This window comes from Leptonychotes weddellii, chromosome 12 (genome assembly GCF_054177405.1).
Source record: "Leptonychotes weddellii isolate Sample4059 chromosome 12, ASM5417740v2, whole genome shotgun sequence".
Lineage (NCBI taxonomy): Eukaryota > Metazoa > Chordata > Mammalia > Carnivora > Phocidae > Leptonychotes > Leptonychotes weddellii.
In genome coordinates, this window is record NC_138380.1 from 62,041,644 (window position 1) to 62,066,958 (window position 25,315).

The window sequence follows — 25,315 nt, forward strand, 5'->3', positions numbered from 1 at the left end:
AGACAGTGACAATTGAAATAAAACCTTCCATTTGGAAAAGAGGAGGACTGGGAACAGCCCACAGTGGTCTCTGACCTTGAACACTTACCAAGACCTCTGACTCTGAGGTGAAATGAGCTCATTAGTCGTAGAGTGTGACCACTCTGGAAGGCTCTCTCTTCTCTTTATCTTTCATGGGCCCATTTGAGGTGGGGATCTTCGGGGAGGAGCTTCTTTATGGGTTGCATCTGTTTAGCATCTCATTTCCTGAAGAAGTATGTTTGGAGGCCTGGAATAACCTCAGAGATCAAACAATTGCAGGCTACGCTTTGTTGGGTTAAGATTTCTCTGGTTGTGAATCTCCATTAAAATGTTAGGAGGCAACAATCTTGTAAGGTAAGCATTATTATCCTTACTTCATACCTGTAGGTTGTACAGCTCAGAAATGTGAAGTGGCTCTGTCTAAAACCATACAGCTGGGGAGTGATAAAGCCAATATTTGTAAAGAAGAGTCTACTTTGACCCCTCTATTCCACATCCTTCCCTGTGTACCTCACATAAAAAGTTTGTTTGCAGTATCTATATTTTATTAGCAAAACTTTCATATCTAACAATTCTAGTGGGAAATTCATACTCACTACCTCTCCTCCATGCCCTACTAAATTTCTCTGCCAAAGTAAAGTGATAAAAGGAAAAAAACAAAACAAAACAAAAAAACCAACAGAAAATTCTCACTTTGTCCTGCAGGTGTCACCCTCATCCTAGAACATCTATTTCCAGCTTTACAGCACAGATCTTTCAGGGCTGCAAGAGACCAGAAATTCTAGAAGAAGCAACAGGCCGACTACAATTTATGCAGTTCAACGACAGCATCCATAACCTGTTTTTATTGTTCTGTAGCTCCTGGGTACTAGTTAGGGCATTTTCAATTTTTAATTAACTCATTTAGTTTTTGAATAGGTAATGCATTTCTGTGATTCAAAAAAAAAAAAAAAATGAAAAGTACAAAAAGAACATAGTGAAAAAAATTTCCATTTCACTAAGTCCATGCCAAAAGTTACCAACATTTTTAGTTTCTTTCGTTCTTCCAGGTATGTTTTAGTCATATATAAGAAAAGATTTTATTTATTTTTTATTAACATATAATGTATTATTTGTTTCAGGGGTACAGGTCTATGATTCATCAGTCTTACACAATTCACAGCGCTCACCATAGCACATACCCTCCCCAATGTCTATCACCCAGCCACCCCATCCCTCCCACCCTCCACCACTCCAGCAACCCTCAGTTTGTTTCCTGAGATTACGAGTCTCTTATGGTTTGTCTCCCTCTCTGGTTTTTTAAAACTACCTTCTTTTATTTTGTGTGATAGTATATGTACTCTAACATTTTCCTCTATCTTCATTATTCTGTTTAATACTGTATCTTGGAAATCTTTGTGTATCAGTACCTAAAAATTTCTCTCCCTCTTGTTTTTTATAGCTTCAAAGCATTCCCATTGTATGGATGCACCGAATTTTATCGACTCATTTCTCCAATGATAAACATGTAAGTTGATTTCTTTGCTATTAAAAACAGTGCTAAAATAAGTAGCCTTGTATAGAGTTCATTTTATATACATGTGAAATACCTGATAGTATTTGAGGAGACATGCATGCATTTGCAATATTTATAGGTCTTTCCAAATTGCCCTTCACGGGGCTTGTAACCAGCTTATTCTACTGCCAGCCATATATGAAATGGTCTATTTCCCCACAGCTTGGCCAACACAGTATGTTTTGGGTTTTTGTCAATCTGAGATTGGAAAAAAAAAAAAGGTATCTCAGTTTTATTTTTTATTTTTCTTATTATAAGTGAATCTGAGCAGTTTTTGGCTGAAGAAGCCACATTAGGACTCGACTAAGAAGAATACTTGTCACCTGGAGATTCTGGATTGGAGCAATAACTATTTTATTTATGAGCTTAAGGTTGTTTATCCCATCCCCTTCTGGGGTGTGGATGAACACAGTTTTTATTGTGAATAGTAGCTGCATGATATTGATATGGCCATCTTTGAAGATATATGCATGGGTAGAAGGGTGTGTGGTCCTGTGACTCAGGCCTGGACAAGGAGTTAGAATCCTTTTGATTACAAGTGACAGAAAGCCCAACTCCATGGCATAAGCAAGAAGATATTTGTTTTCTCATGACTAAAAAGTCTGGAAGTAGGGGTGCCTGGGTGGCTCAGTTGGTTAAGCGTCTGCCTTCAGCTCAGGTCATGATCCCAGGGTCCTGGGATGGAGCCCCACGTCAGGCTCCCTGCTCGGTGGGGAGCCTGCTTCTCCCTCTCCTCCCCACTCATGTTCTCTCTCACTATTTCTGTCTGTCTCTCTCAAATAAATAAATAAAATCTTTAAAAATAAAATCTGGAAGTAGATGTAGAATTTCCAACGGGCCTTAATTCAAAGGTTTAGATATCACCAAGGCCTGTGATTTCTCGTTACTGAGTGTGTTCTCTCTCTCTCTCTCTCTCTCTCTCACTCACTCTCATTCTTTGACTGGCTCACTCTCTTGGTCCAGCTTCCTTCCATCTTGGCCCCATCTTCAAACAGTCTCTGCCCTGATTCTCGTTGACTTGCATTGGATGGGAGATTCAGGGCTCTGGTTTTCCAGGCCTGAGTCATATGATGGAGTCAAAATCCCCAAACTAAATGGATGTCTGGCTGTCAGGTGAAAGATCAAAGTGACGTTACATGGAGAGGATGAATAAGCACTGGCTGGTGAACAGCATGTTTTGTGCTGTAATCCACTCCTCTAACACCACAATATCCACACACATGCATTATTCACACATGTCCTTTAGAAAACACCCATGCCATAATCGTAATGGAGCCATAATTAACTGTACTCATCCCCTTCCCAGAGGGAGACACAGTGACTTATCTAGCCATTACCCCAAGTTTAAGATTTCTGGGTGATATGCAGTCTCCTTGGTCAGGTGGGACTCCTCCTAGCCCAGCAAACTATGGTTCTAGCATAACCGTAATACACACGTGAAGGGTCAGAAAAAAAAAAAAAAAAACCAACAAGATAAATACAACAAAACATCCATTTGGCAAGGAGGAGAATGGGAAATGGCATAAAGTGGTCTCTGGTCCGCGGCACTTCAAGTGACCCACAGGAAAGGAAGAGCAAGGTATCCCTGACCTAGAGGTAATGTGACCTGGCTGTTCTGGTCAGTTCTCTGGAAGGATCACCTTTGTCCTGTACCTTCCACGGTTCCTATGAGCCGGTCGCTATGGAGGAGGAGGTGGCCCTTCCTGCAGGCTACCTCTCTTTAGCAGCTCTCTTCATGTTGGAAAGGACGTGGGAGGTTTAGGATTACCCTAAGTGTTGAATAATCACAGGATGTTGTTTGCCAGATTTGGGGTTTCTCTAGCAAGATAAGTCTCTTAAAACTCTGTGAGGCATTAACCTGCAACTTAGATAGCACAGTTCACATTTTACAAGAGTATACCCATGGCTCAGAAATACTAAGTTCCTTCACCTAAAGCCACACAGCTGAGGAGTAATAGTGAGTGACAAAGCTATTATTGGTAACCAACATCGTTTAGCTCTAAGACCTAAGCTTCCAAAATGTTTATATGAAAATTACATTCACAATATCTAGCAACTCTAATGGGAAAAATCACCATTCCTCACCTATACTCTTGCTAAACTCCTCTCATGTTCTTTCCCATTCCTCTGCCCCAGAGGACAAACAAGTTGAAATATTCTGTTTATCCTGTAGGTGCCGCTATAAACACAGGATGTTTCTTTCTAGTTCTGCAGCCTGATCTCTCAAGACTGGAAAGGATCAGAAATTCTATAAGATGGAGTTCAGTCTACATAAAATTCAATCTAAAGATTCCCCCCCACACACACACACACTCATGGATTTAGAGTTCCATAATTCCAACAAGTTAGGACTTTTTTCCACTGACATTTTATGTATTTCATTTTTGAATAGCTTATATAGTTATAGGTTTCAAAAATTAAAATGTGTAAAAAAGTCTTCTTAGAAAAAAATCTCCCTCCATTCTTGTCCCTTGTCTACCAGTTTTCGCCTCATAGATGTTACCATGGTAATTCATTTTTTGTCTATATTTCCAGAGGTTGTAATGCACATGCAACTAAATATTAACGCAGATTCCTTTCCCTCATCCCTTTTTAATCCTATTTCCAGCTGGCTATTCATGTTCTTCTGTTACTTTTTTTTTCTAAACAGCTATATATTATGGAGAGATTTTCATTATAAGTTCTTTAAAAAAACTTACTCCTTTTAATGGATTTAGAGTTCTCCACTATGTGAATGAAATCAGTTCTCCATGAATGATGACCATTTAGGTTGATTCTTAATTGTTTGCATTTCCAAATACTGCTGCACTGAATGACCTTGTCCATGCTTCATTTTGCACGTGTGGATATATATCTGTGGGACAAATTACACAAAAGCATAATTGCTAGGTCAAGGGATACATGTATTTGCAATTAAGCAAATATGTCTAATTTGCCTTCTTTAGGGATTGTTAGATTCACACTCTTCCCAGTAAAATAAAATATTTCCCCTCAACTTGACCAACATAGTGGGTGATTGATTTTAGTTTTATTTTTTGTCAATGGGTGGAAAATACTATCTCATTTTTAATTCATATCTTTATTATGAGTGAAGTTGAGAAACTCTTAATTTGCAGGATTAGAAGTGATTAGGGGCAAAAAAATAAAAACAAACAAAAAAACCCTCAATCTGACTTTAGGAAAAGGGATTTGTTGACTTTACAACTGAAAAGTCAGGGACAAATTCAGAGCTTCCAGTATGCCTGGATCCATGGGTTCAAACAATGTCCTGGAGCCTTGCTTGCTTTCTCTCTCATAGTCTACCCCTCTATCTCCCTCTTTCCCACTCGCTAGCAGGAAGGCACCCTCAAGAGCCCCTTCTGGGTGCTGTGTTTATGAAGCATCTTGCTTCCTATTGATGGAGTTTCAGAGGAGTTCTGAGCTTCCCTCAAGCATTGAGCAATCACAGGCCATTGGTGGGGGCAGTGTTGATATTACATCAGGAACACAGTTCACATATAATATTCGTAGGCACCAGTACGATAAGGTAGATAGTATTACCTACATTGTACAAGGGAAGAAACCGTGGATTTGAGAAGATATCAGAGCCTTTGCCTAAAGCTGCAGACAGTAAGTGATAGGGACAGTATTTGTATCCAGGTGTACATGGCAGTAAATCTACAGAGATTAGCAAAATGCTTTTGTTCAGGGACTCCAGTGGAAAACCAATCACCACCCCTATCATGCCCTACAGCCAACTCTCAGAAAAAAAGAAAAAGAACCAAACGGAAGATTCTCAGTGTGTCCTGTAGGTGCCACCGTTGCCACGGGATATCTTTTTTCCAGCTGCGCAACACACATCTCTTTAAAGCTAAGGTTCTAGAAGATGGAAGAAAGCCTGCTCGTTCAGTTTATGTGGCTGATACTCTGGCGCTGGCATTCCGGATATAACTTAGAATTCCAGAAGCCCACTTTGTTGTTATTGTATCTGTCTTTTTAAAAAGATACATGTTGAAGATATTTGTGAAGAGTGTATATAGTTCCAAAAATTTTTAAATACAATAAAATAAAAGGTATACAGTGAAAAAAAATCTCCCTCTGAATCTATCCTCTAAATATCATGTTCCACTGCCCCACTCCATGGATAGCTAGTCCTCTCAGTTTCTCTTCTATCTTTTCTGAAATATTCATACATATACAAGCAACTATGAAAAGATACTTCTTTTCTCCCCCTCATTTTTAAACAAACATTTGATATAAATATCTGCACTTAAAATTTTTTCTCTTAACAAATATTAAAGATATGTTCACATTAGCACAAAAAGAAATTCCTCATTCTTTTTTACTGCTTCATATATTCCCCTGTATGGATGTACCTAATTCTTCATTTATCCAGACCCTTATTAATGGATATTTAGATTGTTATGTTTGGTGTTACAAACAATGCTTTAATGAATAAATGTTTCCTCATTTTACATGCTGTAGAAGTGAAATTGTAGACCTAAAAGGTAAATGCATTTGTAATTGCGATAAACATTTCCAAATTCCCTGCCATATGATTATACCACCTTCACACTTTCACTGGCAAAGTATGACAATTACTAGTTCCTCAAAGTTGTTCAATACAATGAGCTATCAAGGTATCAGATATTTGCAAATCTGATAGTTGAAAACTGATATGTCAGTGCAGTTTTATTTTTATTTTCCATATTTTAAGTGAAGTTAAGCATCTTTTCATTTATTGCAGACCCAGTGGATTAAGTTGAGATTTTTTTCACTTGAGAGTGTTAGAAAACCCAACTCATAGTGACTGAAACGAAAAAAAGAAATTTATTATTCATATAACTAGACATGAACTTCTTAGAGTTCAAGATCTCTCTCTCTCTCCCCCAAGCTTCATTTCTGGCTTAGATAGGCTTCTTTCATGTGATGATCCCTGGCAGTTTCAGTCTTAAAACTTTACAGCTCCAAGGTTAGCAAAAACTACCGAACCGGATCCTCCATTGACTCAAATTGAATTTTATGTTTACATTATTGAGTGTAAGGATTATAGTGTTCTGATAGTCCGGGTCTGAGTCACATCTCTCTTCTTGAGCCAGATTGGGGGTCAACTTTACCCACACTATGTGTGGATTGAGGGTTGGGGTAAAGGTTTGGGGATTAATTAGGGTTAGGATTTCCTTGAGGAAAATTAGAGTTGTATAACATAAAAGAAAATGTATGAATACCGCAATGGGTACCCAGCATCCAGACACTAATCCTTTTTTCCATGTATACATCTTAAGAAATGCTCATGTCTACAGAGAACATTAAAAATCTGTCATCCCCTTTCTGGAAGGGTGCAACCAAGTCTTTATTACTTCAAATCTGGGGTATCTAGGTGATACGCTTTCTTGGTCAGATCTAGGCTTGAATCCTCACAATTACAGGAATTTATAGTAAATATTATATTTACTATAAATAAAATATTATGGCAGTTTCTAGCAAATCATAACATTAGTCACCCTCCATCAATACACCAGCTATTCACTGATTAAGAACAATGTAATTAATGATAAGAACTCCACTGGAAATGCAGAAAATGGGGAACACAACAGTGGTGACTAGAACATCACCATACTATGTTTTAGAGTTCCTTTATAATCTGGCCATTCTGGTTCTTTTCCCTAGGCGATTTTTCTTTGTTTGAAGTGGTCTTGTTGGATTGTGGTCTTTAGCCGCTCACTTCATGTTCAAGTGAGTTTGGAGGACCTGGGATTGCCTTAGGGGTTGAATATCATGGAGTTATTGTTTCTCTGAGTTTTAAAGCGAAAGCTTTAGTGAGCACCACATTTACAAGGGTGGTAGCATCTGCATTTTACAAGTGAGTAAACTAGGGCTTGCTTGGAGAAGTTAGGGGATCTTTGACTAGTTACAAAGGTCTGAATGACAGGGAGAGCATCAGCATCAGGTATATTTCCTTCTTTAGCACACTGACATCCCAAACTGCTCTCTATAAAATGGATTTGTATGCAGAGTTTACATCAGTAATTATGAAAACTTTAATTTCTAGTCACAGCAAAGGGAAACCCAGGGTCACAATCTCAGACCATCTGTCCTAAACTCTTCTGCCTTTAAAGGGGGAACAAAGTAACAAAAAATTCTCAACTTGTCCTGTAGGGGCCACCTTAATCATGGAATATCTCTTTTGAGCACTGCAGTCCTGATCTTTAGAACTGCAATAGACCAGAAATTCTAGAAGGTGGAAGAAGCCAGATAGGTCAATATACATCGTCAAAACTTCAGTGCCAGAATCCCTACACACGTGCTTAGTTCTAAATCAGCTAGGACTCTATTATTTTCTTTTAAATAAATGTATTGAATTTTTGAATAAGTAAAATATTTCTAGGACTCCAAAATGAAAAGAATAAAGGGTTATTCACTAAAAAACATCTGCTTTTCAAACTTGTTGCCCATCTGCTAAATTCCCAAGCCTGCTCCCCAAATATTTAATGACTCATTAGTTTGCTGCATGGCCTTCCAGAGATTTACATATATATGAATATATATTCTGTCTCATTCTCTTTTTATGCAAGTGATAGTATAAAATTAATTGGTTCACAAAACAACATGTATCAGAAATATTACACATCAAAATAAACATTCCTGAATCTCTTTTTTAACATCTCTATAGTATGCCACTATATGGATGTATCATCCTTCATTTAACCTCTTGATGGGCATTTAGGTTGATTCTTTTTTTGTTGTTGTTACAAACAGTACTGTTATGACTAACTTCATATATATGTTGCTTTTCACATGGTTAAGTCCATTTGAAGAACATATTTCTAGATACGGGTCTTCTGGGGCAAAAGTCCATACATTTTTAATTGTATTAAATAGTCCACATTGCCCTTCAAAAACATTATAACCAACTTATATTTCATCAGAAATGTTTGAGGGTGCCTACTTTTTCAGTTTATCAATCACGGTATGGTACTGAATGTTGGATCTTTTGATCTAATAGATGCAAAATGGTATCTTTTTCCATTTTAATTTGTTTTGAGTAAGATAGAACAACTTTTCATAAGTTTAAGAAATTTTCAATTTTCAGCTGAAAGTATCAGAAAACCAAACACTATTAGGCTAAAAGAAAAAAGATAGTGATTTGTGTTTTTTTCATGGCATGGAGATATTTCATTTTAGCTTCCAGATTTCTGGGGCCTTGCCTCTATGTAAAGTAAACCTCTGGGAAGCATTTAGGTTTCATCCAGCCCTCAGCCCCTATGCTAAGGGACAATGATGGCTTCTTGGTCTGAGGGCATTGTTCTTCCTCCCACATGTTGACTGGCCACCACCAAATGTGTGACTCTGGGGAAAACAGCTTGCATGGAGGTGTGGGAATGAGCTTCTTTCATGACTCATTCCACTGAGGAGTGGATTTTTCTACCTATTTCTTTGCTTCCCCTCAACCTATAGAGGAAATTCCTTACAGAATTAATTTATTCAGCCTCAGGCTCCAGTTCGATGGTTGCCATAGTCCCTTGGTCACCCCAAGAGGGTTTTCTCCCAGAAAAAGCAGTCTCTAAGACTCCACTGAATTCTTTTATTGCCTCTATTCTCTTCCCCAGAATCTGGTCTTTATTTCTTCTTTTTTGGCCAGCCACTTCCACAATCATCTCTTCCTGCCACCCCTATAGTCTTGCATTTCTTTTCAAAATTACCACAACATACGTTTATCATCATGTGCGTGCCGTTGTATTTATTATTCAACATTCATCCCTACTCACTTGCTTTACTTACCTGGCTCCTATAGGCACCTGTCCCCCTATAATTAATCTTTTGTGTAATTTGGGGAAGCAAAGCACAAGAAAGGTCACTTTCAAATTCCAAGTCCAAATGGAAAGAGGAAAAAACCATTCTGGAGTGTAAGACTATGCCTACATTGATGCAAAACTAATTACTTAAAAAGAAAACTGGTGTTCCTCCAAGAAATTCAATTGTTTATTTCTTTTTTACTAAATTGGTTTAATTGACCAACTGTTTTGCTTTCAGATGAACACAACTTGAGACTGCTGTTTTATAAGCTACTTGGAAACCACAGACTAATTAGAAAAGCCAGGAAATCCATGATAAACTAGAAAACATTTGAAAGTATTAGGTGAGTCCCTTCACAAAGAGTCTTTGTGTAGAAGTGGTACATGTTAATGTGAGAAGAACATGAGTTTGGAACCAGCAAACCTAGATCAAATATAGTCTTAGTTATGTTTTTTACTGGGATGCTTGAAGAATTATTAAACTTCTGTGAGCCCATATATGAAATCATTAAGATCCTATTTTCATTCAGTAAATACTGAGTCCACCATGTTGTAAGTTCCACGACATTTGGAACATAGTAGGTAGGCAATAATATTTGTTGTACTGTTGACTATATCCTAGACTATGTGCTATATCCTTTGTGTGCAAATGGTGATCAAGACATAGTTCCCTATACTCAGGTAAGTTTAGGGACTATATGGTCAGCCAGATAAGAAAGCAGGACATTTCAGTACAGATAGAGGTCAGTGCAGGGAAGAACATATGAATTTGGGGAAACTACCTTCAGTTCCCTATACCTATACAGTAGCTTAGAGGTAGAGAGGAATGGTGAGCCATGAGTTGGAAGAGGGAAGGCAGGGATATACATGAAGGGTCTAGTGGGTCCCACAAAGGCATTTGGCTTCCATCCCAAAACAAAAGGGAACCCCTGAAGAGTCTAGGCAAAGAAGTGTCATGATTGGATGTGTCTTTTAAAATATCTGGAGAGGGGCACCTGGGTGGCTCAGTTGTTAGGCGTCTGCCTTCAGCTCAGGTCATGGTCCCAGGGTCCTGGGATCGAGCCCCGCGTCGGGCTCCCTGCTCCGCGGGAAGCCTGCTTCTCCCTCTCCCACTCCCCCTGCTTGTGTTCCCTCTCTCGCTGTGTCTCTCTCTGTCAAATAAATAAATAAAATCTTTAAAAAAATAAATAAATAAAAATAAAATATGTGGAGAAAGGACTGGGAGGGAGCATGACTCCATAGAGAAACCAATATAGGCAAGAAATAGTGGTGGCCTCAACTAGAAAATAGCAGTGGAGGTGGAGAAAAGTGAATGCATATGAGAGATATTAAAATGAAGAAACTAAGTGTAATGATCAATTAGATGGAAACACCAAGGGAATGGGGGGAATCGTGAAGAAGGTGAAATTTCTAGCTCTTACAACTGTGTGGATACTAGTGCTATTCACGCAGATAGTAAACACAGGAAGGCAAACAAAAACTGTTGGGGGAGGGGGTGGGCAGAAATAATGAAAAAAATCGCATATGATAATCATGTGATGTTAACGGTATGTACATTCCAGTTATTCAATTGGCTGTTGCATGTATGGGTCTGAAGCTCAAGAGAGATATCTAGGAGACTGCAGTATGAAAGTCCTCAGTATGTAGATGCTAACTGAAATGAGCAGATGAGATTGGTCAGGGTGAGTATGCAGAGCAGAAAATAAGAGCCTAGAGTCTATAGTGGCCTTAGGCCCAGCAATACTTAAGGCAGTGTCTGTGAACCGTGGCTACGTGCTGGAAGCATTGGCTTCCATAAGACAGAAGTGTATTTCTTATTCAAGTCCAAGATATCTGGGGATTGCCAGTTCAATCTGGAATGGCATTCCATTGTTACAATTCCCATGGCAAGTGTGGCTTCCATTCCTGAATTCTTCTCATGATCCAAGTCGGCTGCCAGTGTTTGAATTATTTCATCCACGTTCTACCACAGGAAGGAGATAAAAAAACAGGAAGGGCATACCCCCTTACTTTGGGATGATTTCTTCAAAGATACACAAATCACTTCCCATCCCATCAATCAGAATCTAGAGACATGGACACACCGAACTGCAAGGGAAGCTGAAAAATAGAGTCTTTATCTAGGCAGTCCAGTGCCCAGCTAAATATTGGGGTGTTATTTCCATGGAAAATGGGGAGACTGGGTTTGAGGGGTCAGCTAATATCTTTAAAAAGTGGGTTGAAAAAAAATTTTTAAATAAAAAGTGGGTTGATAAATGAATGGGAGCAAAATAAAAACAGAATATAAGAAAGTCTTTGAAGATTTTTAGCTTTGTAGAGGAAAAGAACATAAGGCGTTCACTGCCTGGGGACAAGAGGTCATGGCACAGTTCCAAAAATTGGTTTGAATGTTGTTGATTTAGAATGGAAGAGACTAAAACATGTTTACATGTTATTGAGAGGAACCAATAGAAAGAGAGGGTTTACAGTTAGAGAAGACACAGGGAAATTTGATAAAGCCAAGCGCCTGAAGAGGCAGAAAGGGATGGACTTCTTTTTTTGAGCTGAGCTTCTAAAACTTTTTTCATTCTTGTTTTTTTTAAGATTTTATTTATTTGACAGAGAGAGAGAGCACAAGCAGGGGAAGCGGCAGGCAGAGGGGGAAGCAGGCTCCCTGCTGAGTAAGGAGCCCATGCGGGACTCACTCCCAGGACCCTGGGATCAAAGGCAGAGGCTTAGCCAATCGAGCCACCCAGGCGTCCCAACTTTTTTCATTCTTTACTACAACTATTACAAACTCTCTCCATTCCCCTCGAGTCTCCCACTACACTACTTCTGTCCTAATTTTTAACAGATAAGCTCGAATCCTACACTGAGAGAAGGACTTCTTTCTGCCCTCCCTATAGAATAACGGTATCTGCACACAGTCTCCTAGCCATTCTCTCCTCTAGTTAATCCTGCCAACCTGAGATCTAGGACAATAGCATCAGTATTCCCTGAAAACATGCTAGAAATGTAGACCCTCAGTCCCCACCCAGACCTAATTTGCACTTTAAAACGATGATGAGAGATGGCTAGAGAAATATAGAGTGCTCAGGCAATGTTGAGGGTTTAAATGAGGGTGAAGACAACACACTAGGGGTGAAGCCAATCTGCGTGGTTGTATGGGTTTCTCTAACAGTACTCAGCAGCCCAGGTGTAGAGACATAAAAAATGGATTAATTGTTTTAAGGAATAAATTTGATTCCATTCAGAGAATACTTAACACCATGTCTGACACTTAGCTGATCCACCAAAATTTTAACAACCGCATCCCAAATGCAAACCATATAAGATATAAAATAATATTAATAATTGTTGGGGGCATTACCGGCTGTGCTTTTCCTTACATTCCTTCTTCATTTACGTCAGTCAAGTCAATATACATGTAATCTACCCATGCTGTCTTATCTCTGAAGTTAGAAAGCTTTGCCATGCCTAGAAATAATCTGAGGTGCTTGCTAAAGACAGATAGCTCAATAGATTTGGAGGTGAAGTCCACATATCTGTGATTTTTAAAACATTCTAGATGATTCTGATGCACTTTGTCTGTAGACAACACTGAGAAATACTGCCCTCAATCAGGCATCTTTGTAATTAGCACACTGCTGCCTTTGCTATGTATTTGGTACGCCAGAAATTCCTCTTTTCCCCCATTGCTGACTTGGAATCCCAGTTTAACACTAATGTCTTCCAAGAATCCTTAGCCATCAGTTTTGCCCCATAATTAAGGTACTTCTTCAGCATTTTGATAGCAATGCCTACATGATATATGCATGCGGGTATCCTGTGCTTGCTCATTCTGTCCTGTGACATTACATTCCCTGGTCTCCCACCGCCACGTTAGACTGCATTCTCTCTAAATGTGGGTAGGGGTCTTGTCTCTGACCAGAGCACAGTTTGACACTGGAAGGAGCCCCGTAACAGTGCACCGGATGAATAGATAGGTGAACAAATATAACAACAGATGGAGAATCAAGAAACAGAAAAATTGATGAGGATACCGAAAGCAAGCAATGTATTGGAAAATAGAGATGTGAGAAACAGAATAAAGTAAAGGAAAAAAAAAAACAGGTTTCGCAGGAAGAGAATCATTAGAGCTTGGAGGACAATGTGGGGTGATTTAATCACAAATAGTTTTAAGAAACATGAGAAAAGGAGTCTGCAGGCAACTTGAAATAGACTCTTAAGTAGCTGACAAACCTGAGAAAAATAGGTAGTGAGAAAATCAATGCATTGAAACCCAACAAAGCTTCAATGTACCATCCCTTTTCAATCACTTGGAAGGAAAATGATGTGTTTAGTACATCCTCCTTCTTCATGTTTGGACCTTTAAATAGGGTATTTGGATTCACAGACTGTAGCCAGCTCAGATGGTCTCTCCTTCCAGCACACTGCCATACTTTTAAAATGACACCAGCCTTCCAAGCAAGATTGATTGTAAACTTGAAAAGGTTATATGTGATGTAATGAATAACACATGCTACTCCCTCAAGCGCATCTCTGTAACGGCACACACTCAGGATCCTGTATGTTATCATAGTTTAGAAAAGATTGGGAAGAGATCCTGCAGGCAAGCCAAAACAAAACTCCCTATTATACTTGCTTAACACACTGCTCTATGTTGAATTCATTCACTCATTGAATGCACAGTAATTAAAAACTGACTGTTTTTGGCGTTCCATAAATGTTTGTGAATGAATGGGTGGATGAAGGCATATTCTGTGCCAGTCACAATGCAAGGTGCTATGAGGGGAATGAGATAAACACAAGACCTAAGCTTAATAGAGATTGCAATCAAGTAAGAGAAACAAGACGTAAATAACCCTTTTCTAAAACAAATGGGATGGGCCATCACAGCGTTACACAGTTTTGCTATGAGAATACAGACTACAGGGAAAGAAGGGAGTATTTCTAATTGTAGTGCTAGAGAAGAACTTTTATAAGAAGTTATAGTAGCCAGAAACTTGAAGAATCTGGATGTGCAGATTTTGTGGGTGGCAAAAAAAAGAACATAAAATAGACTGTGTTAGAGATGTGTGTGGAAGCTGGAGAAGAGATTATTTTGAACAAGATCTGGAGTTTATGAATGATGACATTGGATAACATTATTGGAAAAGTCCATTGAGAGTTTACATAGCATTTTGGGTTTTTTTTTTTTTAAATTTTAGATCCATTAACTTAGCATAGGATCCAGGATCGTGACCTGCTAAGACTTACAGAATGCTTAGTACGAGTCAGACACAATGTAATTCCATAAATTATCCCAATTAAGGTTCACAATAGCCTCATATGTAGGCTCATGAGGTCCTTCTTCTCAAAATATAATTGGTGCAGGAAAGGACCAGTTAAAAGATGCCTCTTGAAATGGAAACCATTATTTTGTGGTAAATTGTTGGGGGAAAATGTGTGATCAGAACATTATCTTCAGGGGCACCTGGATGGCTCAGTCAGTTAAGCGTCTGCCTTCAGCTCAGGTCATGGTCCCCACCTCCTGGGATGGAGCCCTGCAATGAGCTCCCTGCTTAGCAGGGAGGCTGCTTCTCTCTCTCCCTCTGCCCCTCCCTCTCGCTCTCTCAAATAAATAAGTAAATAAATAATCTTTAAAAAAAAAAGAATATTATCCTTAAAAATTAACAATACGACATATATTTATTTTATCTTTCATCAACAACATGTATATAATTCCAGTTTTGTACCAATTCTTAAAACTAACAAAGAATAATTCAAATGGGGTTTTTATGAAGAGGGGTGTATTTTTTCTAAGAAAATGACATGATTACATATTGCAATATTCTTCACTTCACATTTGTATTTTCAACATGATCATAAAGAGTGTTGGTTTTGTAAAATTATTTGAATTATTCTTCTTTGAGATGCCTATTGTGTCATTGTTCTGGTTAATTATCTTTTCATGGAGTGCTAATGTGTTTAATGCTGCCAAATATTTATCAATGGCTTTGTGTGTAAGTCAAATAGTTCTCCACTTTTGTTGACTTCATGACATCCTGCACCATTTGCACTGTTTACATTTTCATTTTCCAGTCATTTGCACTATATTCCTAAAGGTCATTACCATTATCTGAAAATGCAGACAGTTTTGGACATTCGGTGAGAGTCTGACCAACAAAGTCATTGACAGGCAAAAGCCAAGGCACTTGAGTGGGGAGGGGTCAGTTAAAGAGGTCAATTCTTTTTTTTTTTTTTTAAGATTTTATTTATTTAATTATGAGAGAGAGAGAGATAAGAAAGAGAGAGAGAAAGAGAGAGAGAGGGACAAGCAGACTCCCTGCTGAGCAGGGAGCCTGACATGGGGCTTGATCCCACGACTCCAAGGTCATGACCTGAGCCAAAATCAAGAATCGGAAGCTCAACTGACTGAGCCAATTCTTTAATCAGTATTTTCATATTATGACATGTTTTCTTTTTCTATAAAAGCTTGAATAATAAATACTGAGATGATGAGAGCTCCCTGTATGGTATGATTTCTATTTTATAGATGAGAGACCTAGGCCCACAAAAATCAAATGATGTGCCTATGGGCCATACAACTAATAAGCAATAGAACCAGTATTGGAAGGTTGTTTAACCACAGGGCTGTTTAACCATTAAGCAGTGTAGGGGTGCTTTTAGTTGTTGACTGGGGTAAGTCACCACCACAAATTTACAAAACATGGCAAAAGCTCTTCTTTTCCATACTGCCTGCTAGCTTGTAAGTGTTCTTTCCCCTAACTTCTAAAATTACAAAGACTCTTAATTTTCAGCTTTTTCCCCTAATATATGTAATTAATGCATTTAAAGACTGTTAGTTGAACCGTAAGTTTTGATACAACAATCTCTTCATTGGCCCATGAATTATTTAAAAGTATGTTTTTAAGTTCCTAAACAGAGAAAGATGACTATCTTTTTGGCTATTCATTTCTCATTTTATTGCACTGAGATTTGAGAATATTTTCTACATGACACAGAATCTAAGTCAATCACTGTTTGCTAAGACTTGCTTTGGAAACAAGTGGTAAATTTTTGTAAATGATGTACATGTGTTTAAAAGAATGTGTGTTCTTTGACCGTTAGGTATAGGATTCTACATATTAGATCAAACTTGTTCATTTTTCTGAAACATAGTATAAATCTTTACAATTTTTTATTTGCTTAATCCATGAATTACAAAAAGAACTGTATTAAAGTCTTACAATGTGATTATGGACTTGTAATTTGCCAATTGTTTTTATTATTTTAGGTTTATTATTTTTAAGCTTAGAACTTGGTATCTTCTTGGTGATTTTGTTCCTTTTCACTAAATAGTGTGCTTTTCCCCTAATATATATATATATTTTAAAATTAAAGACTATTTTGTTAGATATGTTATAGCTATCCAGCTTTCTTTTAATTAGTGTTTTCCTGGAATAATTTTTCTACCCTCTCAGTTTCAGCTTTTCCATGTCGTATTTTAAGTGTATCTGTTATAAGCAATGGATGGAATTGATTAAAAATTCATTCTAATTCTACCTCTTAGCTGGCAAAATTGGTTTATTTACATTTATTATGATTATGGATATTTATATGGGTTGACTTTGTCACTATTTGACACACTCTTTTTGTTTCTTTTACTCATTTTCAGTATTCTATTTAATTGATAGTTTCCTTTATACATCACTGCCCCTCATTTAAAAGTTGTACATTCTGTTTTTCTTCCTTTAGTGATATTTTTAAACTTTTAACATGAATTCTTGACATAACAATATATAAACTCAATCAATATTTTTTTTCATTTCACAAAAAAGTAGGATTTAATTTTGATTCCCTAATGTACAAGCTATACAGTTTAGCTGTAGTATTTCATAAACATATGCTTGAACTAAACATTTTATAGTCTTAGTTAACTATGATAGGCTTTTCTTTGGTAATTACATTTCTGTTATTTTCTCTTTCATTTAAATGTAATAGAAATTTGATATTAAAAATTACTTCTTTAAATCTTTCAAAGCCCTTTTTTTAAAAATTTTATTGTGTTATGTTAATCACCATACATTACATCATTAGTTTTTGGTGTAGTGTTCCATGATTCATTGTTTGCATATAACACCCAGTGCTCCATTCAATACATGCCCTCTAATACACATCACCAGGCTAACCCATCCCCCTCCCCCCCTCCCCTCTAGAACCCTCAGTTTGTTTCTCAGAGTCCATAGTCTCTCATGGTTCGTCTCCCCCTCTGACTTCCCCCCCTTCATTTTACCCTTCCTACTATCTTCTTCTTTTTTTTAACATATAATGTATTATTTGTTTCAGAGGTACAGGTCTGTGATTTAACAGTCTTACACAATTCACAGAACTCAATCAATATTTTACTCTCCTAGAATACTTTAACTCTAAACTTGAAGTTTTGACATTCTATTGTTTTCTAGTATTTTTGTTTCTATATCTTCAAATTTGTTGTTATTGTCATTGAAAATGCTTAGATATATCCACCTATTTATGAATGTGGTTGCTCATCATTGTTTCCTTTGTCCATTCCTTCTTCATGCATTCAATTTCCTTCTTTATGAAGCATATCATTTGTAGTTCTTTTTAGCAAGGATCTTTGAGTGATAAAACTTTTTAGCCTTCACCTGAAAGAGATTCTCAAATAGCAATTTAGCTGAGAATACAAATATAGGTGATAGTTACCTTCCCTCAGCACTTTGATTATATCATTCCACTGTTTTCTGGTCGTTAATTTTTCTATTGACAAGTTTTCTGTTTAATAGCTTTGACTTGTTGATTGTCTTTTGTTCATTGTTGCTTTTAAGATTTTAGGTTCTACAGCCTCCTTGTGATGTATTTAGGTGTAGATTTCTTTTTATTTATCATCCTTGGAAACCATGTGGTTCTTGATTTTATGAATTCACATATTTTGTCATTTCTGGAAAACTCTCATAGCCTCTCATGAGTGCTCCTTCCCCATGTTTTCTGTTCTTTCCTTCTAGAACTCCTGTGAGGGGAATGGGGACCTTCTAATTCTACCTTCCACATTTTTAAAATCGTAATTGGCTTTCTTTTCCATCTTATAGTTTTCCAGTGCTATATTCTTTTTTTTTTTGAAAGATTCATTTATTTATTTGTGAGGGGGGTGCAGAGGGAGAGAATCTTCAAGTAGACTCCCTGCTGAGTGCTGAGCCCGATATGGGGCTCGATCTCACAACCCATGAGATCATGACCTGAGCTGAAACCAAGAGTCAGACACTCAACAGACTGAGCCAAACGGTCCCCGCATTCTATCTAATATCCTCAGAATTTCTAGTTCAGCAGTTATTCAACTCTCTACTCTACATTTATCAGTTTAAAATATTATCTACTATATTTTTCTTTCCTATTCTCTGTTTTCTAATGTGGCTATTTTTTCCCCATATTTTTTGGTTCCTTCTTGGACTTTCAATTCTTTCACATCTTAATTATTTTAAACATACTTAATTTATATTCTGTTTCAGATTGTCATTTTGTTATCTCCAGTTTGGGGGTGGTAGTTCTGCTGTTCTTGCTCAGTCCCACTCATCATGATTGCCTTCCTTATGTACTTTGTAATTTTTTATCATAAATTCTCTTTTTTAGCATGATTATTTTTTTCTATGAGAACCCCATATGGATTGCATTGTGAGAGTGTCCCTTCCAAAGTGTTAGGGTTTTGGCAGTAAGTTGGAGTATTTTTGCCCTAGGGCCAATTTTTATATTAATTCCTCAATCTGGGGTTGAGGGTTTAACCTACTAGGGTAGGGCTAAGTTCAAACCCTAGATTTATTTGAGGCACAGGTCTAGAGTATTAAATTATCAGGGATAACTCTTTTGGTTTGATTTCTCTACACAGAACCCAGTCAGAAATATACATATATATGTGTGTATATATATTGTATATATAAATGTATCTGTTATCTTTCTTTTCTAGGAAACAAATTTATTTCTTGGTCTACCTTTTTTACTGAAGGTACAGCCCTTTTAGGGCATCAGCTTTATGCAGGAAACAGTTCCAGCTTTCTTCCTTATTTGTATATAGTCTGCCTGGGCTGCCATAACAAAATGCCCGAGACCAGGTGACCCAAAAAACAAATTTATTGTCTCACAGCTGGGGAGGCTGGAAGTTGGAGATCAGGGTGCCAGCAGGGTAGGGTTCTGGTGGTGACTCTCCTGGCTTGCAGATGGCTGCCTTCTTACTGTGTCTTCCCAGTGCAGAAAAAGAGAGAAAGCTCTTTGATGTCTCTTCTTGCAAGGGCATTAATCCCATCAGACCAAGGCCCTACCCTCATGACCTCATCTAACCGTAAATACCTCCAAAGGCCCCTACTCCAAATACCATCACATTGGAGATTAAGGCTTTAGCATGTGAATAGGGGAGGGCAACAACACAAACATTCAGTCCGTAACAGTCTTTGTCTACCATCCCTCTTGGACATTCAAACTAGGCTTCTAGTTTATCAAGAGCAGGACCTGATTCTCACCCACACTCTGTTGCTGCATCAGCTCCTACCCTTAGTCCCCTGGTCTTCTGTTCCCACCATTATTTCTGGAACCTAGGGACTTCATTTGCTTTTTTTGAATAAACTATCTAGCATGTTTAGGGTTATTTAAGTCTTCTAGTATTACCTTATTGCCAGAATTAGAAGTCTCTCACATCTGGTCTTTATCTCTCATTTGCGTGACCTAAACAAGTCTTCTGAATTTTCATTCCTTTCCTATTAAAAAAGGATGATGCACACAAGTATAATTTTCATTCATCTCACACAGTAATTCTGAGAAAGAGCAATTAGAGATAGCAATATGTTGCAAATTAAAAATGTTAAATATAGCAAAAGCAAATAGAGATTCTCTAATAATGCATTTTAATTATAATGCATTGATATAACACATTTTATCTGAGGATATTAAAGTGTATTATAACTACATTATAATTCCTTGAAGAGACTATGAATGTTTCCACCCCAGCAACCATAGAACAATAAAAGATCATTTGAGATTTGATTGTAAATTAAGTATTATTGACTCCCTTTTTAAAGATTATAAGTACAATTTCTAGAATGTTATACTATTGGTGCAGAGAAGGGCATTTTTCTCAGGATTTGAGTTGAATAATTATAGTAGTTAATTTCAAAGATGCACCCTACAGGGTAAGTAGTTCTGAGAAAAGTGAGAAGGAATTAAATATACAAACAATCTTGGTTGGAGGCAGTATACACATTGGGAATTTGGGGCCCTGGGGGCCCTTTAGTGTCTTGCTATATCCCAATGGCTCTGGGACAGATCATATTCTCCCAGTGCTTTTCTTTTTCCCTCTGAAAATAGAGAAAAACAAGATTCATTGAAAAGTTTATTTACTATTAACCATGAGATCAAACCTAGCAGGGTTACTACCTAGAGAAGAAGGTAAATGGGGAAACTGAGCTGGCCTTCTTCATAAGTTACAAAAGGCAGTGTCTGGAGGTTTAGATCCATAGTGAGATTAATCTTCCAAAGAACAGGGCTAAAAATCATAAAATCAAACTGGCTTCCATGGTATCCTCCAGAACAGAAATTAGATCAAAGCCAGATCTCCCTTTAGAAACAGGTAAGACTTGTCACTAAAGAGTAATTTACAAAACAATCTGGGAAAGGAGATGATACTAAATGTTAAGCCTGCTTATTAAAGCCCTCAGTCATTCTTCCTGCTGGTATTTAAGGGATGTATCTTCATTGTAAATACCTAAGGGTGACATTTAGCTAACTATAAGGCCATACCAGTTGCTAAAATATAGAAAGACTTCTACACCACTTGGTAAAAAGCACCTGTCCTGAGTGTCCAAGGTACCCTGGCCACTTAGTTTCTTTCTAGTTTCCTTGTACCTTCCAAGACATGTCTCTTCAAAATAAAGATTAACTCCTGGCACAGCACTCCAGAGTCTGTTCTGGTAAGATAGTGTGATACCACTGATGAAGTGTTTTGCATGTTGTCCTGGCCTAAGTCCGCAGGTCTAAATCGAATCAGGGCCTCCAGGTTCCAACTTTTCCTGCTTTCAGTGCATGTAGCTTAACAATCTGATATTATGGGGCTCCGGAGTTTGGCTTAAAAGGCTTATTTTGACTTTTTATCTTCCTGATCATCATTTCCGCAGTATCTAAATACTCGTGGATCCTAGAGTTTCAGATTTCACATATTAAATAAATAAACTTTTAAATATTTCGCTGGCTGATATAATCCTTTTTAATTTATCTTGCCAAGTAAAGAACATTAACTTAAAAAAATCATCCTCTGTCACCCTATTCCACGAAGAAAGAGCAGAAGGACACAAATTCAGAATGAAACCCCTAAAGAACTCATGAAAGACTTGCCATCTTGTATCTCTCTCATTTTACCAGGGACTAGTGAGAAATTAACCATGGACTGGTAGCGATCAGTGGTATTTGCAGACCTGTAGTGTACCCCATTTACTAATCAGTTTCCAAACTTAGCCCTAATGAAGCTCCCCTGATTCAGTTGTTTCATTTGCTCATAGTTTGGTATTACAGACCCTGGACTGCACCCTGACTTTAGAGTATAACATGAAGACAGTCTTAGTATTGGTAGTGTCCTCTCGCTTCTTCCCACGCTGCTGGAGATGAACAGGAGTGCTACAATTCTAACATTTACATCTGCTTCTCTGTCCTGAGGCTGGGCTGGGCCCAATATGTTGTAGCCCATCATTTTCTCCTTTCTATGCAACATATTGGCATCGTGCACTCATTTATGTGTGTTTTATTCAATAATATTGGAGTTTTCTGGTAACATGAATTGCTCAGTAACAATCTGCACATTGGTAGGTCATTAGTCCTGACACCAGGCAAACTAGTCAAAGCCTTTGCTATAGAAAATATTTCACTGGCTTTGAATAAAAAGTACCTGCAAGGAAGGACCTTTCATCTCTATACATTAAAGAATGAGTTCTTCTAATGCATATTATATAACTACAGAAAAAGGATTTTATCTGACACTTGATAATTTTACCGAACTATATGGGGAAGAAAGAAATGGCTTTAGTAGCAAAACAGAAAGGCATAATTGATTATACTATTAAGAAGCTGTTACAACATGAAACAAACATCATAAGATCATAAGAAGACTTAGCTAATAATGTATTTCTGACATCAATAAAATTAGTTGTTTTTCATCTGGGTTGTAAAATTTCTGTTTTGTTTTAGCCTCACGTATTATTCTATTATGGTGTGATGATTCTCATTATGCTTCCCTAAGCCCTATCAACAGATAGAGTCTAGACTCTAATTATCTCTATATTTAGTCAAAATAGTCAGGCTTCATCTGTTTCCAGAACAGTTAATGTATTTGGCTCATTACTCCGAAAACACTGAGTACAATTTAGCTCACTAAAAATGCGTCCGGCATTAGCTTATGTAAGGAGCATAAAGGTCCACTGTGTGATGAGTTTATTCTTTTCCTGTGGCAGTGAGTCAGGAAATAATAGCTATTATTTTTGATCACGTACCATGTACAGACACCATGTACACCTTTTATATGCATTATTCACTTAATTCTCACAACAAGTTATTATTCCAGTTGTACCTATTTAGAAGCTTACCTGGAGTCATGCAGCTAGGAAGTGGCAGATGCAGGATGATCTGATTTTTAAAGCCTGAAGTCTTAACCGCTAAGAAGTACTGGATTCCAAAGACTCAAACTTTATGCCTGATGTTCATACAGGCCACATACAGTTAGGTCCTCAAAGAGATGAAATGTAGTACTTCAACTCTGACATGACATTACTTTGAACATGAGGATGGCATTTTTTTTTATTATTATTATTTCTCCAGGAAGAGTTATTCCCCTGTTCAAAATCCTTGAATGAATTTCCATTGCTCTTGGATAAGTATTGTAAAATATCTGAGTTCCTGGATACTTTCACTGTCCTCCATCCTAAGCTCCTTCACTTTTTCTCTGGTTTAACCACGTCAGCCTTCCACAGTTCCTCCAATACTCCACGGAGCATTCTCCCGTCTTCTTCCCTCCAATTCAGACATTCTCTTTTCTCCTACTCAGATGTCAGGTTTGCTTAAATGTCATTTAAGAGGACTTTCTTGACTCTCCAATCTAACTCAGGTCCCCCTGTTACTGTTTCTCCAAAGGATCCTTCATAGCCATTATCATAGGTTATAAATATATACTTAAATATATACTTAATGTCTCCTCTTACTAAAATGCCAGATTCAGCAATATCAGGAATTGCATTGGTCTTGCTCACCACTCAACACTCCTGAATGTCCCCACCCCCAGACTTGTCACTAGGGATTATTGAATTAATTAATTAATTAATTAATGGTGATAGATTGTATGCAGTTCCATTGTCTTTTCAAGCAGAAGCCAGCTAAGGTCAGTTTTATACATGAAACTGAGCAAAGCTATATGATCACATGGGCTTTTGAGTTTATGTTTTTGGCTCTGGCAATAGACTGAATGTTTTGGTTTATTCCTGAGCCATATCCCTGAAACTGCTATACAAGAAAATAAAAATAAGCATAGGACCAACTATTCTCCAGAAGTTGCTGTAATCTTAGAGCATGATGGAGGAAGAAAGGAGACTCTGCCTTATATTTTTGGACCTGTAAATCAGAAATGTCACATTTCTTTAATACTGACCACAATGGTTAAAGAAAGTACACAAAAAGTCTATTCTTAAGATGGTGGTGATAAAGATATTTTTTAAAATTTTAGACACATTTCATCATCATTGCAAATAGCCCAAACAAAGCATGTATAAGTAGGATTAAATAACTATATGTAGGATCATAGAATCAACAACATTTTTAGAGAACCTGATAGAAGCAAAAAGGCATTGGTGTCTTTGAGATCATTAATTCTTTTTTTTTAATTTTATTTTATTATGTTATGTTAGTCACCATTCATCACATCATTAGTTTTTGATGTAGTGTTCCATGATTCATTGTTTGCGTATAACACCCAGTGCTCCATGCAGTACGTGCCCTCTTTAATACCCATCACCAGGCTAACCCATCCCCCCCCCCAAAACCCTCAGTTTGTTTTTCAGAGTCCATAGTCTCTCATAGTCATTAATTCTTAATACTGAGGTCTATAATTTTGTACCTTTTCTATGCCCATTACACAATAACTGTTATTTTACGGGAATAAGTGGGTTGAAAACAGACACAGAGGAAGGGAGAAATGCCTTGTTGAAAATCTACTTCATATTGAATACTCTTCCATGAGAAATTAGCTTTTTTTTTTTATTACAAAGATAATTCACGCTCATTATACAAATTTTGGAAACACTGAAAAATATAAACAGATCATTCAAATCCCAACAATTTCAAGAAAATCTTAGGTAGCATATGGTGTATTTCTGTTCAGTCTTTTTGCTGGGTATCTTTTTAACATAGTTGCAATAAATTTGTATCATACTATATTGATTATAGTTTTTAAAGTTTATCTTTTATGATTTATAAAAGGAAATATGCATGCAATTATAAAATATTTTGGGGAAATAGATAAAATACAGAAAAAAAGTGAGTATTACCCCATATGTCACTACCCACAGATAGCTACTAATACTATTTTGGCGTATGTCTTTGCCATCTTTTTTTAGGATATTTTCTTTAGTTGTTATATTATATATGTTGATTTTATAGCAGAGTTAACACAGAGATATTTCACAGATTCTAGAATGTTGCAAGATAATTCCTGAGGGTTAATACTTGCTGCCTATTTCATTTCACCTTATTCTACCCACATGGTTCAATAGAATGAAGCACTCTATAGCACCATGTACTTTATTTCAAAACTCCTTTTGCCAATTTCATGAGTGGGCCAATACACAAGATTAGATTGTCAAATTAGACTCACCTGAAGAGTACTTACACAGTAACAAAATATATTAAAAATTTCGGGATATGACCTCACTGATATGAGGAATTCTTGATCTCAGGAAACAAACTG

At 37.3% G+C, this 25,315-nt stretch overlaps 1 long non-coding RNA gene across 1 annotated transcript in view; it reads left to right on the top strand.

Annotated features, from left to right (window-relative positions):
- Positions 1–25,315, top strand: part of LOC145716413 (uncharacterized) — a 103,107-nt gene that overhangs the window by 47,981 nt on the left and 29,811 nt on the right. The window contains exon 3 of the long non-coding RNA XR_014139048.1: positions 1,463–1,528. This is a non-coding gene — a long non-coding RNA (uncharacterized LOC145716413). The remainder of the gene's footprint in view (positions 1–1,462; positions 1,529–25,315) is intronic.